The sequence below is a fragment of the Micropterus dolomieu genome, linkage group LG12 (assembly GCF_021292245.1).
Source record: "Micropterus dolomieu isolate WLL.071019.BEF.003 ecotype Adirondacks linkage group LG12, ASM2129224v1, whole genome shotgun sequence".
Taxonomy (NCBI): Eukaryota; Metazoa; Chordata; class Actinopteri; order Centrarchiformes; family Centrarchidae; genus Micropterus; species Micropterus dolomieu.
This window is the reverse complement of record NC_060161.1, coordinates 4148260-4154259: the sequence shown is the minus strand read 5'-3', so window position 1 is coordinate 4154259 and position 6000 is coordinate 4148260. Positions and strand designations below refer to the sequence as shown.

The following is a 6000-nucleotide window of genomic DNA, read 5'->3' as shown; positions in this document are numbered from 1 at the left end:
AAAAAAATGTGTGATTGCAACAGCAATTCACAGATCCTGTCTACTTTATGCTCCCGTTCTGGTTATTCGACTGGACCACATGTTTCTTCAGAAGTGCTTGTCTGATGGCCAAAAAGCTTCGGAAACCCCCTCCCACTGTCAGATTAAGGGTGTCCGACAATTTCTGTAACTTCCCAAAACCAACAACCCAACGTTCACTTTTACTTCATAGATCGGCCAGCTTGACAAAACAATGTGTCAGTTTTCATGTAAACATACAAGTTCAACCCTATGAATGTCTTCCATGAGAGACGGTCGTCCCCGGATTTAGACAATATCCTGTCTCCCCACCTCTCTTTTTTAAAAAAAAAAACACAAACAAACAAACAGCTTTTCACTCCACCTTCCAGTGTGGCCGTTCTGAACACCTGTTAACACTTTTGATTTCTGATGTCGTACATCATTTCATACAAACTAGTTTCATACAAACCAACTTACTTTTCATCAGCGTCCCGTTTCTTCTCCTTGTACACCTCCTTTTCATTTGCAACAATCCCCTTGCCCATCTCTTACAACAACCAGTCCTTCACTTTGACGTCTTTCCATGTCCTGCTCAGAAATGAGGAAGAAAACGATGACGCGCATACAACTATTTACACCATACGTTGACTTCGAGTGGGCAATCTGCTGTGTATTCAGATGGTTTCAGTCCAATGTTCCTCTTGTACTCTCCATTATGGTTTTCTCTTGATCTTGTAAATGAAATTGTACTTTGTTTAAAAATTATACACGCGTTGACGTCTTTGTTTTGTCTTGCATTGTCAACTTGCCATCTGTTGGAATTGGCATTCTGCTGCTGTATTCAGAGAGTCCAGGTCAACTGTTCATCTTGTACTTTTGATTACAGTGTTTGTTTTATAAATGTTACACAAGAGAGCAAGACAGCAAGCTCTGGGAATCACTTCATAGCAGGTCATTTTCCAAATGACAAGGGCTGACGTTGGAATGACGAAAGTTGAAATGATATGATTTCGCTCGCCGAGCTCGGTGCACCGAGGCGGAAAACGGGCTCCTTGTGCTCAGCCGCAGTTTCTGTACTCCCTGAACCCTGAAATAATGACCCTTCCTTGTTCATTAGTGTCTACTCGGTCAATCATAACACATCAGCAATGATTTTAGCATTCAGGCGCAGGACAATTGACCTTGTGTGTGCCCTTCCTCACCAGCGAGCTGTCACAGGGCTTCATCCAAATTGAGGCAATTAGCTGCGATGTGTCTCTCCCATTAAGCTGAGTGTCTCCACTGTGTCCTAATGACAGCAGCGGGACATGGCCTAATCAGCCCCGGCGTCTCCCCAGAGTTCACATACACTCCTAGCTAGCACACCCAGGGAGAGCGGAGGACTGGGGGTACCAGCCAAAAACCATCTGCAACCAGACGAGGAAAATGTTCAGAACAACAGCAGCAGTGAATCTACAGGAGGGTCAAACTCAGTGACAAGATAAAGTTTAAGTAGTCCAACATACGTACGGGTGTGAGGTAGACCCACGCTCTTTAGTGGTTCACTTGCTTCTGCTCACATCAAGTTATCTTTTAATTTGTTATGCTTGTATTTATGTAACTTTTTACGCAAAGTAAAAAAACAAAAACAGAAATGCATTGTCCAGATACTTTGTACCATTTGGGGATTCAAACTGGCGATGTTCCAGTCACACAGCCACTCCTGTAACTTTGAGGTCACCGCCTGAGTGCCTAAATGGGATTCACACTGAAGAGATTCCTGTCCAGTTGACCTCCGCTTGTCCTCGCTCAGTTGAAACATCCCATACTCACATGGGACAAGGTTGTTGGATTATGTAAACTCTCCAGACTGAATTTAGAGCCAGATTATTTTTCTAGGTGGCAGCGGATTAAATAACAATCTTAAAAGTTAAAATGAAAAGGCATCAACAAAAGATCTGTCAGTTATTTATGTTTGGTCTTTTGTGAGTATTTGTTTTCTTCCGTTTATAGTTATGATTAGTCATTAATGTAAACCTTGTAAATTTAAACCTTGTTTTTCCAAGAGATTGGAATTTTTTAAATCAGTTGGAAGTGAAGATGAGATTGATGTTTGACATCATTCAATAGTCAAGTTTCCATCCAAATTTAGCGCAACTGCAAAAAAAAAACAAACCATTTGCTGCCAACAACGCTAAGGAAGTAGTGACACAATTTCAGTTGAAATAATGGCAAACTTAGCAATTGATAAATTTTGTGATTGTCTTTTTGTTATTGTAGTGATAACTTTGCCCAGAAATTATAAATAAATATAAAATTATATATGCTAATTTGCATGCCAAGTACGCAAGCCAATATCTTACCTTATAGCATCTTATATCCCACAACTCTTCAAAACATCTTTTTCCCCCTTAGCTGATCCGTTTCCATCACAATTATGCAACAGGCCTGTGACTTAAAAGCAGACAGAACTGCAGAATTCTGATAAATCTCATGCAAACCCTAGGAGACAAGATCCGGTATGGTGCCGATAGTCCTGGCCAGTTGACGACAGAGCTACCTCTTCAATTCCAGGGTCAGCAGCTGTTCAGGCCAGCACACAGTGCAGTCCTGTTAAATTCAAGAAACAACTGTGCTGCCAGTGACGGATACATGTTCTGTTCCTAGAGACGGGTGTGGGGACTTCAAACTAGACAATAGCAAATATTCAACAGCAACACCTGTAAATGAAAAAAAACAAAATGGTAAGTACCACCATCCACAAACTAGGTAATTTATATTAAATAGCAGATAAATGCAAGCGTGAAAGAATAATTTAAGGGTACTGTGACGCAGGTTTCCCCAGGCCGTGATAGGAACTCTAAGGTCTCTAGGTCAGACCATCTCTCCTCTCGGTTTGCTCAGTCAACTGACTGACGCAGCTGAGTTTATAATGATGCATTGTTATCCAAGGTTGAGATTATCTTTATTCTTGTTTCATTACAGACTGACTGTCCTATGGAGAAAGGGTTGCATGTGGCTTAAATGATTGAACCAATATCCAACAGACTCTTCACACATGTATAGAGGGGTGAACAATAACCTTAGCTGGACACTTAGTGACTCTCTGGAGATATTTGGGAAGGAGAATATCCCTAAACAGTAAGTACTTTTCAGTTCTGGTGTTGGCAGTACATGTGTTTACAGGCTGAATGCTGACACTTCTATGTTATGTTATATTCTATGTTAGTCTTCAACAGCCCCCGAAACTTCATCACACCTGAACATGTCTCACCTGAACATGGCTCAACATATTTTCTGTAACTTTGGAGGTAGCTAAGTAAAGCTAAGTAAAGAAAAAAAATGTACAATTCAGTAGTGGCAAAATTAGGTTACTACAACTCAACAACTAAGGTAAACGGACACAGTTTCATTAGAAATAGCTGCTAAATTTGGCCACAATGGGGCAAAGTTAAAGCTGAACACAACATTTTACCATTAGCTGCTAACTTTTACCTGAAAAACAACAAACAAAAAAAAACAAAACACCTCAGTCACATTAACTTATAAGTCGCTATATAAAAAATGTAAAATGACAGTCAATTAAATTAGCAGCTAAATTCATATAGGCTGTGGTTATCTAAAATACTCCAATGTTAGTGATATTAGCACTTTTGGCCATCACAAAGCAAACATTCATCAAGTATAGTGTTGTCATAACAAGGTAAGATGACATGAGGTGAAAAATGTTGCCTGCTAATTGACTGAATGATACTATTTCTAGCCATTTCTAATTTAGCTGAAATACTCAAGGTCACTAGCATAAGCAGACAACTTCCTACCTCAAGGACAAAATAATGCCAATATACCTTATGACATTAGCTGCTAACTTAAGCTATCTGACTGTCACAGTTAACCTAATATACACAATTTTAACATTAGCTGCTAATGTTGTCCATAACAATGTCAATGTTAGCATTAACTTTGGCCATCACAAGGCGCTATGGTTGTGCTAAAATAAAATAATAAGATTAGCTAGTAAAGATGGCTCTAAAGTCCTGGATATACTTGCTTTTAACTACGCATTCACGTACGCGAGATGGCTGCCACATGTATCCTGCGTTCCTTTGGAGCGTAGGTTGTGCACGTCCCCAGGATTTAATGCGCGAGATGCAGTTCCGCACATGAACAGGGGGGCTTTGTTAAAAAGCAAGAATATCAAGGGCTTAACCAAGCGGGAAACTCCTGGTCTGAGACGTGAATCCAATGAGGAAGTCACTTAAACCTGCATTCTCTCTAATCCGTCCGGTTCCATTAGAAATAATGGTAAAATGTCAGCTGATTTATCACCTCAGTAAACACTTTATGGTCTCAGTCGTTAGTTTCAATTCTTTTTCAACACAGCATGATGTTCATTTAGTAAATTATGGTCCCATTTGGAGGAAAATAGACCAGAAAGCAGAGTATGCTTCGGGGCGGGATTATCTGCGCTTGACAAGTCGTTACCATGGCGACCTGTCAATCAGTCTAGAGTGACTCGTACCCTCGGCGCTGTGTAAATTTAACCAGTGTCGTTGAGAAAGCTTCTCTGGTGAGTACATTTACTTTTAAGCCTGTTGTTCGCTAGACAAAGTTATCAGCCCTGTTAAAATGACAGTTAAGGTGAATTACAGATGCACCTAGCTAAGCAAGCTAACTAGCTCCACAAACGACCGTTAGCGCCACCATCTCGTCCAAATATGGTCACTTCCTGGTTGCAAAAATATCAACAAGGCGGCGCCCTATCGCCCAAACTCAAGGATTCAAAACGGAAGTCCACAAACCAACGGATAACATCACAATGACTGCATCCACTTCTTATATACAGTCTATGGCTCTAACACACCACGTTAAATGTAAACGATTAAATCCAAGTAACATTAGCTGTTTCGCCATCCGAAAAAATTATGAAATGGCAATAACATTAGCTGTTAACTTTGGATGCAGTAAGGCTTAGAGATAAAATAAAAAATTGTGATAAGCATCCAGTTCTAGTAATAGAAAGGCTAAGATGAAGGTGAAATTATACTATGTCAGTAATATTGGCGGCTATTTCAAGGTTATTTAGATGGTAATACTTAAAGTTAGTAACATTAGCAGAAATTTCAGCTAACAAGGACAAAATAAACCCAATACACCTTATGATATTAGCTGGTGACTTAAGCCATATGACTGTTAATGTTAACTAATATACAATGCCATACCAATGTCAATGTTAGCATTAACTTTGGCCATCACAAGGCTATGGTTATGCTGCCAACTCTGGCCATAAAAACGTTAATGTCAACCAAATGTTAACATTAGCTGCTAATATTGTCCATAACAATTCAATTCAATTTATATAGTGCCAAATCAAACAAACAGTTATCTCTGAGCGCTTTTCATAGTCTAGACTGTACTCGGCAACAGAGGGAAGGAAAAACTTCCTTTTAAGAGGCAGAAACCTCGAGCAGAACCATGGCTCAGGGTGGGCGGCCATCTGCCTCGACCGGTTGGGGTCAATGTTAGCATTACCTATGGCTATCACAAGACTATGGTCATGCTAAAATAATGCATTATAACATTAGCTGCTAAAGATGGCCACAACAACAGTGGGTTAAATGTAAAAAGGTAAAACTAATTACACCCAAGTAACATTAGCTGTTAATTTGACCATCCCAAAACTAGAAAAGAAACAGGAATGAAATGCCAGTAGCATTAGCTGCTAACTTTGGCAGCAGTACTGCTTAGATAAAGGTCAATGTTAACCCATATTAAGGGTTTATTTAACTGCTAACTTTGGTCATAATAAGGTCAAGGTAAAGAAAAAAATAAATTCAACCAAAGTAACATTAGCTGTTTAACCATCCCTGGACTAGCAAAAGAATAAAGATGGAAATAACAGTAACATTAGCTGCCATTTACAGCTAATTTAGCCATCATCCAGGCCTCACCACATGCTGCAGGATCCTGACCCAGTGTTCCTCTTCCAGGTCAACAAGAACAGCAGCGTTAAGGCCCAAC

General features: G+C 39.9%; 1 long non-coding RNA gene across 1 annotated transcript; it reads right to left on the bottom strand.

Annotated features, from left to right (window-relative positions):
- Positions 1 to 405: 405 nt before the first annotated feature.
- Positions 406 to 2702, bottom strand: LOC123980109. Its single transcript, XR_006827382.1, has 3 exons — positions 2343 to 2702; positions 1203 to 2136; positions 406 to 1087 (listed from the first exon to the last, which is right to left on the bottom strand). It is a non-coding gene; the product is annotated as an uncharacterized LOC123980109 (long non-coding RNA).
- Positions 2703 to 6000: the final 3298 nt, after the last annotated feature.